At 37.2% G+C, this 14496-nt stretch overlaps 1 protein-coding gene across 7 annotated transcripts in view; it reads left to right on the forward strand.

Annotated features, from left to right (window-relative positions):
- The window catches only part of HDAC7 (histone deacetylase 7), a 288082-nt gene that overhangs the window by 203096 nt on the left and 70490 nt on the right, over positions 1 to 14496 (forward strand). The window lies entirely within an intron of this gene.

Genomic DNA, 14496 nt, shown 5'->3' on the forward strand with positions numbered 1-14496 from the left:
ACCTAAAGCCTGCAAGCCCCTGGGTGAAATTAAAGCAGAAACAGGATGGACCTGTGACCTCTAAAGCCTGCTTTTCCTGCCCCACATAGTCTACTGTGCTTTGCATGAGGATGTTAACCCCTAAGTGCCAGAGAAATGTTCGCTTTACACTCCTGCACATGTATGAATAGATTTGAAATAATTAAAGGAGGAATAGATAACTGGTTGAACCCCAGGTGTTGATTTAAGATGGCAGAGCATCATGGGAGTTGTAGTTCCGCAAAATCTGAAAATCTACTATTTGGTAATAAAGGAATTCAAATACATTTGGTAATAACCTTCATGTGACCTATTCAGTCATGTTGCCCTTTCAGTGCAGCATTTTAAATCTGTTGAAAGCAAAGAGGTTGTTTTAAAGGTGGTATATAATTTACTAAACAGGGAAATGTTTATGCCTAAACCCCATACTTGTTAAAAAGTCCATGCACAAACAATATTGCAAGGCCCCAGTTATAGTGTAATCCTTGCTGTCTCCCATAGACTTTTTAAAATTCTAAAATTCAAACTGTTAATGTTCCAGTCAGCATTAACCTCTACAGGAAACAATAGGCACAATATCTTTACAAATACTTCAAGTAACTTAAAATACCAAGCACAGGGCACTGTATGTATTTTTGGTTAATTATTAGTCTACATTTTTTTGTTTCTATCTTTTTAGAAAAAAAAGGTTTTTAATGTGTATGAGAAATTGAGAATAGTCTAAGTTCTACTGACAAAGTTTGAAATAGAAACCTTTGATATTAATGAGTACCAAGGGTTAAGTAATTTTTTTTTTTTTTTTACTTTGCAGCTAGTAACGGTGGCGTAAAAAACAACTTAAAAAATGTAAGCTAACCTACACACATTGGATACAATTCCTATTCATCAGAGGTGGACTTTTCTTTAGAAATATTTTTTTGAGGGAAAATGTTATAATTTAGTTCTCATATTAGAATGCCTTGTTATTTAGTGAATAGGGCTCTTTGCTTGTTTGTGGCCTAACATTATTTGTTAGAAGGGGAGAGAGACACATGCAAGTCTGTTTGCTAACCCAAACCTTTTTTTTCTGCATAAGTGATGCTTATTTTAAATGTGTTATTTTCAGAACAAAACCATAAACAATATAAATAAAAGATTGTAGCAAATGTGTTAACCGGACACATCTGTACTACCTAAGAGGTTGAGGAAGTGGTGTGTATGCAGTGCTCCCTTACCTAAATGAGTAGCATATTCATGCTGATGATTACTCATAACTAGCCAGAAGACAAGAAATACATTAAATCTGGCATTGAATTGGTTAATGTGTGATTGACATGCAACTAACACATCTGTTATTGATCATTTTAATATGCCGACTATTGTTTTTTTAAAGTAGCCCTTCATCACGTTAGCTCAACCCATTTATGTGAATGGCTTTAACTACATTATGACAAAGGGATAGATACATTCCTTTGTATTATGAATTCCCAGGCAAGTTATTTGTTTCAAATTAGCTAAATTAATACCATAAAAACATTATATTTCTTTTTAAAATATTTTCTTAGCACATGGCGCAAAAAAAATAAAAAAAAAAATATTATTATTTGGGCTTCTTTCAGAGTCATTCCTATTAAAAACTTCGCTTCCAAGAAGTTTGGCTCGGTGTATCTTTAAGACAGCCTGCAATAGAGGGCGTGAACAATACATGTTGATACTTTTCAATCTATCAGATTTTAGGCACTTCCTCCTTGGGACAATTATTTTTATTTACAGAACTTCCTGCCCTGGGAGTCTTTTCTAACACATGCTTGCCTGCACAGTCTGAATATGGTATATGAATAGCCCTGCAGCTCTACATTGCAGCACATAACTATGTAGTAAAAACATTCATAACTGTAACTCTGCAAGTGCCAGGCGGCTGAGCAACGACATTCTTTATGCTCGTCTACCATAGTCATACTGAACGTAATCATTTGCATTTTCACTATTACAAGGGCTTGTGTAATAAAAAAAAAAAAAACTTCAAAGAAAATTACACAGTTGTGAAGTAAAAATTTGAACAACAAATTAGAACAGATATTTTTGAAAATATTTTTTTACAACTCAGTAGTTTTGTTTTTGCTGTTTGGTTTTCAATCCACCACAATTCAGTGAATAATCCCACAAGAGTGTTTTGTCAGGCTTGTCTCGGAGCAAAGTCATCATTAAAATGACTGAGAAATTAAAGAATTTCTTTCTTCATATGTGTTTATTTGAGCCTTTCTGTGTAATTTTATAATTGCGTTCATTTTACAATTTTTGTGGCAACCTTTTCATATTGACTTCTGGAGCACTGGAAGTAATCTGTGGACCTGAATGAAGATTACTATTGTAGGCCTGGAATAGTGCACATTCACAGTAAAATGATGTCAGCAGTCATCGCTAAGTGTGCATGCACAATTTACTCATTAGAAACCAACTCAAGCTTCAATGCTGAGATTGCTGTGATCGCAGTTTGGAGCTTCATTCTGATACCCTTGAAACATAGGTACAAAATGTTTATTATTACACAGATTATTACACATGCATCAAAATAATTAATCAGCATTAAATCAACACAAATAAGATTAGTAAATTCACAGAAGACTTACTGCCATGGTTGGGCCCCAGTGCATCGAGCCATTTTTGTGTATTTTATTACTTTAGGCAGTTAGTCAATGAGCCCAGCAGTGGTTTATGCAGTGAACTGTGAATTGTCAACACAAATGCTGACGTTCATTACAAACTGTAACTGGACAAAAACCTTCAGCTATTCAATAAATGCAAATCATTGTCAAATGTCGGTTTGTCTCCATGCTTTCATGCCGCATACCGTCCATTTTGGCAGGCCAGAAAAGAAAATTACAGGTTGTTCTTTTTTTATTATTATTATTATTATTATTATTGCCATTTATATAGCGCCAACAGATTCCGTAGCGCTTTACAATATTTTGAGAGGGGGGGGATGTAACAATAAATAAGACAATTACAAGAAAACTGACAGGAATAATAGGTTGAAGAGGACCCTGCTCAAATGAGCTTACAGTCTATAGGAGGTGGGGTATTAGAAACATTAGGATAGGAAATATCAAGTAGGAGTGAAGCAGAGCTGGAGGAGAGAGCAAAGCACTATTCCATAGGGACAGGTATGTAAGGGAGAGATTACTCTGGGAGGCCATACGCTTTCCTGAAGAGATGGGATTTAAGGCCCTTCTTAAATGATTGAAGACTAGGGGAGAGTCTGATGGCAGTAGGCAAGTTATTCCATAGGAGAGGAGCCGCCCGTGAGAAGTCCTGCAAGCGTGAGTTGGCCGTACGGGTGCGAGCAGCGGTCAGGAGGTGGTCGCGGGCAGAGCGGAGGGTACGAGGAGGGGCATACCTCTGGATCAGTGAAGAGATATAAGAGGGGCTGGAATTGTTCAGTGCTTTAAATGTATGGGTTAGCACTTTGAATTGACTCCTATAGGATACAGGGAGCCAATGTAAGGACTGGCAGAGGGGCGAGGTGTGAGAGGACCGACTGGATAGGAAAATCAGTCTAGCTGCAGCATTCATTACAGACTGTAGCGGGGCAGTACGGCTTTTGGGGAGACCAATCAGGAGAGGGTGAATCGCGGTAATTCTAATACTTAACAACATCTTCTTTGCCCTGCATTCCTAAGTAAGACCCACAGTGTTATTCAGGATCACAGTTATTCGATATAGTCCAATTGATCCCTGGCCCAGAAAGCAAGAATTATCCGGAAGCATTCTGGTGCATTCAGAAACAAAGGAATCCCACAAAAAAAACAGACATTGTTCCCAAAATGATTGGTGTCTGGATTTTGCCATACAGCTTGTAAGTGGACATGAATGTTAACTGAATTTTAGCCTTTCCAGAGTCTACCGGATGAACAGCTGAAATCCAGAACGGATAGAACACGCAAACAAGCTCAGTCACATTGGTTTGGGCAAGAGGGACTCAAACTGTGACTCTCCTTATCTTGTCTTACTCATTTTTAGACCTCCTGACTGCCCTGAAAATGTGTTGCAGAATGAGGATGGAACCGATTCCTCTGTCTGAATAGAATCTAGACACCATGGTTTCTTGCCTTTTTATTTTCTGTTTCACATGGCAGCCCAGGATTTGCTCATCAATAACCACTTTAGCAATTCTTCTCCATGGCTTTCGTTTTGGGGAAATTCCAATATTTGTCTTTTCTTAAAGTTTGATGAATGGCTTTTTAAAAAAAAAAAAAAAAAAAAAATCATTTTCAATGTACCTGTCATGTTTACTGTGAAATTCAGTTGAATTGGGAGAAAAACATGAACAGAATTAACTTGGATTTTACCAGCCAATTTTCCAGCTGCATATGCATGTGAATATATCCCATAGTCTGTTCCTTCTATTTGCTAATTTAGCTAGCGATATGCTTTGATACACATTTTGCACTTGTTGAAATCGTGATATATTTAAAATTACAAAACAAATTGTCTTTTGTGAATTTGACTCCTTGCATCTCGAACATGACCTACTTCTCTGTGGTTTAAAGCTTCTTTAACAAACGTTAGCAATTGCAGGCCTGAACTTTCTAACTTTCTTTCATTGTACTCTTTTTGCAGCCTGTTTTTCTTTGTACTCTTTGTGTTATGATAAAAGACTTGATTTTTGATACCAGCTTCTACCCAGCTGTAGACTCCTATGATAGGCGAGTCTATTATTCTGCATGGTAACCTGCTCAAATTTCTAAATGCTTCCTCTGATGAAGAACAAAGGCTGGCTTTTTAAAAAGCACACATGAAGGACTTGTTCACACATGTACCTTGGTTGGTAGTGTATAATTTAAATGAACTAATTAGAAAATAGATGCAGATATAAATAGTTTGTTGATGCTTCTGACAGCTTTTTTCTCTTTTACTGCCTATGTATACTTCACACAATGTTTTAAATGGTTCTCAGAGTGAAGGCGTCTCCTCAGTAACTTTTTCATTAACCTTTTACTGAGGAACGCGTTGGTTGCGACATCTCGCAGGGAATAGATTAGGTTTGGCAATAAAATATTTGCCTGCAAAATTATTAATGTATATTTGTTTTTCAAAACATCAACATTTCAATCCGTTTCCATATTAATTAAGTATACCCACAGTTCAGTTAGCTGGAAATATACCTTATAAAGTAGAAGATCCTGTCATGGCCCTGTGCTTTCTGATCATTCCCCCCCTAAAATGTCTGTGTTGTGGGATGCAGGAAGGTAAAATAATCCACTTGATGGAGGATCAGGAATGTTGAAATCCCACTCAACGTCACTAAACAAACAAAGGATCTTTCACTAAGTAAAAAAAAAAAAAAATGACTAAAGAATGAAGTAATTTTATTTACCCAGCCCTGAACATGTTTGAATAGTCATGTCAATAAGTAATAAAGCAGAAAGTATTAAAATAAACACTGAGCAGGGGAATCACAACATATAATCATCTATTACTCATCCAAACAATGACTTTGCCCCCTGCCTTATCTCTGTAAAAAGTTATCAACTAGTTCTATTTCTGGAACCTTAATGAATAAAGAGTATAGATGTAAACAATGCTGCAGTGACTTCCTGTTCAATGTTTGGTTACAGTGTGCTTTTTCCAATAATACAATGCAGCACCAGATCTTTGACCCATGGTACACTCGTCAGTCTTGTATTGTACATGTAACATAGAGCACAGCAGAAGGTATTTGTCCTTTGTCTGTGCGTAATAGTGAAATGATGAGACCATATCAAGTTTTAGTTATTTTTCTTCTTAACGTAGCAACACATACTAAAACCGTCAGACACCATATTTAAATAACTTGTATATGCGCTTGGGGGATAAAACGTTAAGTATAGTCCTGTTCCCAAGAGCATACGCCAGATGGCTTTAGCATACTACAAATTCCAGTGCCTGCCTTTAGTACATAGCATGCTCACTGGAGTCCTGTAGTTCTCATGAGGCTAACAAAAGGTTTTCTAAGACCAAAGCTGTGAATATGCCCATTTACTCAGGATGGAAATACTTAATTAGTAGAATCTTGATAATGTTTGAAATACCTTTACGCCTACATATTTATTTATTGTTGTTATGCATTGTATTATTTTGCCTGAATATTTATTAAACGTTCACACTGCAATATTATTCAGCGAGTTAATTCACTATATTTTATCAATGCTTCTTTAAAAAAAAAAGAAAAAACTATTTTGAAATGTACAGAGTCTGATCATAAAGATAAAAAACACTGTAGGGCTTATTGTTCTTTATAAAAGGGTATATTGCAAATTATTGGATGTAAATAAAACATATAGACAAATCTCCAGCTTGATTTATTTCTAGGCAAGACAAATAGCAAGACACAGTGAACCCTAGATCACTCCTTACACAGGCAATACTGGTGTCTCTCAGAGATGACACTATCTTAGACAGCTTTCAGTTTCGCACTTGGGAAAGATATATTCTTACACATAGGTGAATTCAAAGGGAATTTTAAATTAAAGGGACACTATAGTCACCAGAACCACTACAGCTTAAAGTAGTGGTTCTGGTGACTACTCCCTGTCCCTGCAGGCATTTTAATGTAAACACTGCCTTTTCAGAGAAAGTGCTCTGTTTACATAGCTCCCACTGAGACATCCGATAGAGGTGCTTCCTGTGTCAATGCTTCACAGTTTGCAGCACTGGCATTCAGCCTCTCCACCCTCTTCATGGAGATATTGAACCGTCCCCTTAGAGATGCATTGATTCAATGCATTTCTATGAGAAGATGCTGATTGGTGCAACGTTTTGCCGTTTATGTGCAATAGCCTCCCAATGCTTTTTTATGGGAAAGCATTGGATTGGCTGAGATTGTCAAATCTGATGATCTAAGCCAAAGAGGCAGAGCCATCCACAGACATACTGGGGCCTTGTTGGAAATAAGGTGAGTAAAATAACCTTTTAACAGAAGGAAAGGGTTACTGGGGACCTAAAATGTGTTTTTACAACTATAATGTCAGAAATGCATTTGTATTAGTATGCTATAGTGTTTTTTTAAAGTTTAAATAGCCAAACCCAAAAAAAATATCCTAAATTAGCTATGCTTTCAGTTCGGCTACTCTGGGATTAAATTTGAAATTCTCTTTGAATGCATTTATCATTTATTCACTTTAGTGAATTACCCTGATATTAAAATGCTACAAGTTAACAGTAGAAACAACTAAAAAGATGTTTAGCATGGTTGATGAGATATTGAAAGTGACTGTAAGGTCATTTGAGCAGGGTTCTCATCAACCTCTTGTTTCTTGTTTTACTTGTCTGTTTCAAAGTTGTTTTCTGATATACCCTCACATTAAAATTGTGAAGTGCTGAAGAATAGGTTGGCTTTATATAAAAGCCAATAATAATAGAAATGAATTCATCGCTGGGTTCTAATGTTGATTTCATTATACATAATTCATTTCTTCGTGGATTCTTTAAAACAGAGGCAGTGAAAAGGTAGGCTGTTGTAGAACTACAGCTCCCATGATGCTTTGCTACCCTTAAGGCTCCTAGCATAAAATATAACCCCACAGTAGGAATTTTCATCCCAGCCGCTGAAGCAGAGGGAATGTTTTGTTTGTTTGTTTCTAGACTTGACATTAAAGGGTTAAATAGAGCTTTCTGTGTGTGTGTGTGTGTGTGTGTTAAGTATGGAGAGTTAGAAAATCTTTTTTTGGTTTTGTATAAACAGGTTATTTGAAGCCTGCCGTGTGCTCACCTCTAGATCTTCCCAAGAGATTGTGGGTCATGTCTGCAAAGCAGAGCACGCAGCTGTTTAGCTGTTACCTTAATGCTGCGTGTCGGTTTTAGATACCCAACTGTGTCAGCACACTTGTACCCCCACCAATAGGCTTTTTACTCTGCATATACGCTGATTATATCTAGCAGGCCAAGTGTAAAAAAAAAAATGAAAACAAAACAAAAAAACCCCAGAACAAATTTAGAACTAGTGACTTTCTCACATCCGATACTGGTATACTGGTATATACCGGTAAGAGACAATGTCCTTACCACAACATTAATCATCCATTCTATCAGATAGGGCTTTAAAGTGCTTCCCAGCAGTGTGTGGAACTCCTCTATTCTTGGTGTGAAATCAGTTTCTTTGTAATCCTGCCTGGTTGTTAATGAAATGATGTCATATTCTGCAGTGCACCTTATGAATTACACATTCGGCAAGGCAGCATTTTCAAGCCGTTCCCCACAGAATAAAGAAATGACAATTATCCGAGCAAAACTCTTTTCCAGCTGTGCTATTTTGCCTAACATTTGTTCCCCCCCTTTTCACTGAATAAACCTTAACTGATATTTGACGGCAACTCCCAACTACTGCAACATGACTATACCTTGCTGAACATAATGATAGTTGCAGAACAAAAAAATAAGTTCTTCAGATTTCCCAACGTCCCTCGCCCTCCCTGAACACACATTTATTGCCTCTATTGATTACTAGACTTCACTTAATCTGAAAAAAAAAAAAAATGTTCAGGTAGTAAATATTCGGAAAAACCTACAGAGAGTGAAAATGTGCCAATCAGTGTACTGCTAAATATATGTAATATATTTTGCATTACAACGGTGCATATTCATGCCATTTGGTTCATAGATCAAGTGAGGAAAAAAGAGGATGAGCAGTAATGTATAGTTATATATGTATATATTTAATAAATACTGTATATAATATATAAATATAGATTTATTTAATTTTTTTTATTCTCCTCTTTTTATCCCGTCCACTGGCGACTTCTCAATTGATCTTGTGAATAAGACCAACTTTTAATGGCTGTGCCCCAGCCATAAATCATCTCTTTTTCCATCAATCCTTTTTTTTATTTGTTTTATTTTTTGCGTCACAGAGGGAACTTTGAATAATGAGTCAAACAAACATGCTTGTCCATTTTGCAAGTGGTTTGTTTGGTTATATGTCCATATTGGGCTTTGTAATTATGGAATTCAGATGACCCTAAATTCTGATGAACTGCAATTAAGATAAAAACCAATGTGCAAGTCTATTCATTAATGTATCTACTTGTGATTAGCATTTTATTTTTTTTTGCTCTGTGCTGGTCTGCCAGTAGATGTTTCTTTGTATCTAATCATAGTGAATCAGAAGTTAATTGAAAGGTAAACACTTTTCCATGAACTGGAGTCCACCCAGTAAGCATCTACCTGCCATCTGTATCAGGGTGGTACCTAATAATTCATGAAATCAAATGTTGGCTAACAATACCCTGAAGGCGTTATATCCAGTATTATCTAATCAGATCTAGTATTAAAGGTTGGGAAATATAATAGTAAACTCATAGATGAACACACCCTCTAACACTTTCACAATTGTTTATTTGATCATCTGCTTATTTGTTACTGTAGCACAGTACCTAGGCTGCAATTGACATGATGTTTTCTGTTTTAAAAAAATGCTTGACTGTTAAGGGAGCACTTTGTGGTGGTTATGGTGTCACGAGTGGTAGGATAGCAAAACGCATTAATATGACTTGAAAACTTACCTGACTGTGCCTGCACTCTGTCTTCTCCTGGAAAAGAATCCTGACTGGCTCAAAGCAGGGCCATGCTGGACCACACTCATTGGTTGAGATGTCTCAGCCAATGAGCATGTTCCTACATAGGCCATGCTTTATTCAACAGGGACACCTAGCTCCTGCAGGAGAATATTGAATGCAGCTGGGCTGTAGTGGTTATGGTGCTTGGAGTGTTCATTTAAAACCCCCACAATATTTTTTTTCTTTCTTTAATGCAGGGTCTGTAAGTTCTGTGTTGTCAAATGGAACCCAGTGGTTTGGATTTAATAGAGAAGTGTCCAAAAATACTATCGGTAGTTTCAGTGATGTCAAACATTATTCATTCCAAGATTTGTGGACGAAAACATGCATGGCAGGGAATCATGGGAAATAAACTGCAATGACTAGATTGCCATAAAGTATGGTGTATTTCAACCAGGAGCATAATTAGGATGTTTTAATGATGTCTGTAACATGCACATTGCTAATTTGTTATAAAATTTAATATTCATACCGGAACATTGTTAAACTATGCTGCCTGCATAGTATTGTCTCGGGTCAATGAGTGTCTTTCAACAGTGAGTTAAAATGCCGTGGATAATGCTGAAACCGAACGTAAATTCATTCCTTTGTTTTGGAATATCATGTTCCATAGATAAAGTTACCGGACCAGCCTCTTAACTCATTGATAGATAATGAGAGGGATCACACACTACACTGCATGAGCAAGGTATGATCACATTGCAGACAAAGTGTTAAATTATGCCTGTTCTTTAAGGTCTGTTGACCATACCAGTAAGTGAAATGTATAGGCCTTGCACAAATACGATTAGCAAGGTTCCCAGGCTTAGTCGACCCATGGCACTACAGCTGCTGTTGAACACAAACTCCTTCATACTTACAGTAGCTGGTATACCATAAAACTGTTTTGCCTGTACCTTTCTGCAAATATATTCTGTACCGAAAATTCCTTACTGGACAATTCTAGATGCTGATAGACAAGGCATTAAAGTAGGGCTTGACAACTTTGCTTTGAATATAGGAGTCAGTTTAAAAAGTTAGGAGCCAGTTTTTTTTTGTGTTTTTTTTTTTAAAACGATCAAAGCTTTGTTTTAACGAGAAAAATACAATTCTTAAAGGGACACTATAGTCACCAGAACCATTACATGAGGGGGTGCCCAAAAGTTAGATCCCCAGATGCCTTTAGAATGGCAAAGGATCATGGAAACTGTGGTTTTAAAACATCTGGATATCTACCCTTGGGCACCCCTGCACTACAGCTTAGTGTAGTAGTTCTGGTGTCTATAGAATGCCTGTGTAGGCTTTTCATTGTAAACACTGCTTTTTTTTTTTTTTAAAGAAAAAAAGTGTTTACATTGCTGCCTAGTAACACCTCTAGTGACCGTCACTCAGATGGCCACTAGAGGTGATTCCTAGTCCAGTGCTGCCTATATTCAGCATATTCCATTGGATTGGCTGAGATCAGCAGTATTGATTATCTCAGCCATTAAGGCTGCAGCAAGACTGGAATGGTGTGAAATATACCTTTCCTATGCGATTGGAGGGGACACACACACATATTCATTGAAACACAAACACTAACTGACAGACACACACACACACTCACTGATAGACTGGGGTCCAGTGGGGATCCTTTCCCTGGGGTCCAGTGTGGCTGCTCTGCTCATCTTAAAGCCGGTCCTGCTCTGCTCTCTCACTCAACGTTTAGTGATCCCGGGGTTGGAGTGACGTCATATTCTGGTTCCCAGCAAGAAGAGCATGACGCTCCCTCGTGGGCTTGTCTCAGTTCTCCCTCAGCCGGCTGGCTGCTGCCATACTCAGCCTGCAGCAGAAACACAATGTGGCTGTTGCCAACATGTTTTTAATAACGAAGTCTGTCTGCAAATTTATAACTCCACAAATTCTGCCTCAAGGGTACTACAGAAGCCATGGCTGAGAGAGGTTCTGAACAGCCACATTTAGTATAGTAGTTAGAGACAGGTGTGAGTAGCTGTTCAGAAATTGCACTTAATTTTCCAGAGAGAGCTTTCTACTCTGCTAATTAATTGGTAAGCAACGCAATTTTGTCTGGCTTGTTGACAATGCACATTCATTATATCAGTGGCTAATGCAGGTATCTGCAACTCTGCACGATTACTCTCTTGCCCTTTGACCTTCTTTGTACATAGAAGAGGCCTACTAATACATACGTTTTTTTTGTTTTGTTTTTTTTAAAGAATTGTTTTAAAGAATTGTTTTAATTGTGTAAATGCCAAAGGATGAGCATCATATAACTAAACAAAAAGCGTAAATCTGCTATTAGACAAACTTTGTTGTGGTGCAGTGATGGCTATATTTATATGCACCATGAATTTTTTAAATTGCATGTTCTGTGATGTTACTAAAGACTTAAAACAGGCTGAGCATCATGGGCCATTTAGTTTGTAAATATGAGTAGTGCCATAATTCGCTATCATCGGTGTAGGCCAAGCAAAGTTGCAGTTGACCATACAGTTGTATAGCTGCAGATATCCCATTGTTTATGTACCATAACTTGTACTAGATGTCTATGTATCATACTTGTTATATAGTCCACGGCCTAGTAGTCTGTAGCTAATCCTAATTATGTAATACTTTATTTTTGTAGAGCAATTCAGAGATCAATTATTTGCTGAAAGAGACTAGAAATTTAATTTGCTTGGAAAGCGCTTATAAAAGTGATATATGATAGTCAATATCACTGATTATTAGTATATACATTTTTTAAGTACTTACACAGACTGCTTTCTGAACACATTACTTAAAGGAATATTCACAACTCTATCTAACCTGGGATTATAGATGGCTTGGTGAATTTTCACAGATTTTAGACTGAATTTTTTACCATTTGTAATTAATTGGATAACATTCAGTGGTTTTTGAATAGCCCTGTATGACATTTATTGTTGTAGAGGAGCCTCATTATACACTCAGACACACTTTACATCCATTTAAGTCTTATTGTTGTAGAATAACTTTGTGATACACTCATACACCCTATACTTGTTCCCCCTGGCTGGCAGTATTTTAATCTGACTCAAACAGTAAAAGTAAAAACATCCCCACAATGCATCCTGGTTTCCTCCCTTCTGCCCTGGAGATTATTGCTGTGGAATTCTGGAGAATTGGAAAATTAATTTACAACATGTTAGGCAAAAACATTCTAGACTTGGCTTTTCTGGTCTAAAAAAGTCAGGTGATTGTACAGTGAGTAAACTCCAAATATTTAGAATTCTGTTGTGTAAATAGCTACTTATCCTCTTCAGTTGATTTCATATTCTTTCTTTATTACAATATAAAATGTACATCTGGAAGTAACAAAGAGCCATTGTTCATGTGCAATACTATCCTAATAAAATGTTTACCCAGAATAATTGGTGATGTCTACGCATGATTACCTATACCTAATATGATATCAAAAACTACATTAATTTACTTAGGTAATTACACATTATACGGAGAGTTGTAGCATGTTGACAATATGGCTTGCAAAATATTAGTCAGGTTTGTAATCTGTTATGTCCTAACTTAGCTATATTGGTTTAAATACATGTGTTACATGCCTTCAGTATCAGTATTGGGCAACCACAGTCTGCAGTTATTGGATTGCAACTCTGCCACAATCAGCCGGCAACCAGAGGCATGAACTGCCCAACCCTGTCTTAAACAGAGACATCATTGAAGTCGAACTTGATGAACTAGGAAAAAACATGTGCATTGGCCTGTTGCTATTTTTTGTACCTATGTGGAATGTATTTGTTGAGTCAGAAAACATATTTTTCCTTATTTAATGTGTATGTCAGCAGTGAGTGGGCTGTTACTATGTTTATTCAAGATGAGGTTATACAGACCTCGTATCTCTGATATCAAAAAGCAAATGATCGTAAGAATGTTTTTGAATGTTCACATTTGTCAGTGCTGCCAGTTGATCATTCATACAGAATAAATGTGTATTTGAGGTAGACAGCAGTCCTAACAATCTATATTTAGTTGTATTTCCCCAGTACCCCACACATCTGGTGTTGATGTACATGACAAAACTTCCCCTTTGTACATTTGGCTCGATGCTGGATTCGTTTTGCTCCTGAATGTCTTTTTTTTCTTTTTTGAGACTTCATTGTTGTTCGTGTCTCTGTAGGACAAGAGACGCCTGCTGATGCCTGATTTCTCTGTAAGATGAGAGGTATATTTATCATCTGTTCCTTAGGGATGTATGTGCTTTTAGGGTTTCTCGGAAATCTATCTGCACACTTTAAAAAACACTTTAAAAATATATATCGTAGGCAGGTACTTGTAAATGTACTATTTAATGGAAATGTGTGAAACCGCAAAGCGCAGAAATAAAATATGACATGTTAGAATTCTACATTTATTCAGGTAAATGTACAGTTAAAGGAACTCTATATGGTCAGGGATATAAATGTGTATTCCTGACCCTATAATATTAAAAACACTATTTAGGTTACCCCCTTTTAATATGGTAAAAACTCATCTTTATTCCAGTGCCGTGCGGACCTACCAGCGCTGGCCCGCCCTATGCCCAACCTCTATGGCCTAAATCATCAGAATTGATTATATCAGTTAATCCAATGCACTCCTATCAGAAATTATTGGATTGGCTGAGATTTTCAATTCTGATTATCTCAGCCAAGGAGGCGAGATGGGAGCACAGCCAAACACTGCAGTCACCAATCAACAGAGATGCATTGATTCATTGCATCTGAGTGAGAAATGTTCAGCATCTCAGAGTGTGGAGACAATGAACGACATGCAGCACACATCCCAGGAAACACCTCTAGTGGCCATCTGAGTGACTGCTTGGTAGGTGTCCCTAGCGAGCAATGTAAGCACTGCCTTTTTCCTGAAAAGGATTTGCTTACATGAAAAGGTAAGGCCTGCATTGAGCTGT

Source organism: Pelobates fuscus, chromosome 1, assembly GCF_036172605.1.
Source record: "Pelobates fuscus isolate aPelFus1 chromosome 1, aPelFus1.pri, whole genome shotgun sequence".
Lineage (NCBI taxonomy): Eukaryota > Metazoa > Chordata > Amphibia > Anura > Pelobatidae > Pelobates > Pelobates fuscus.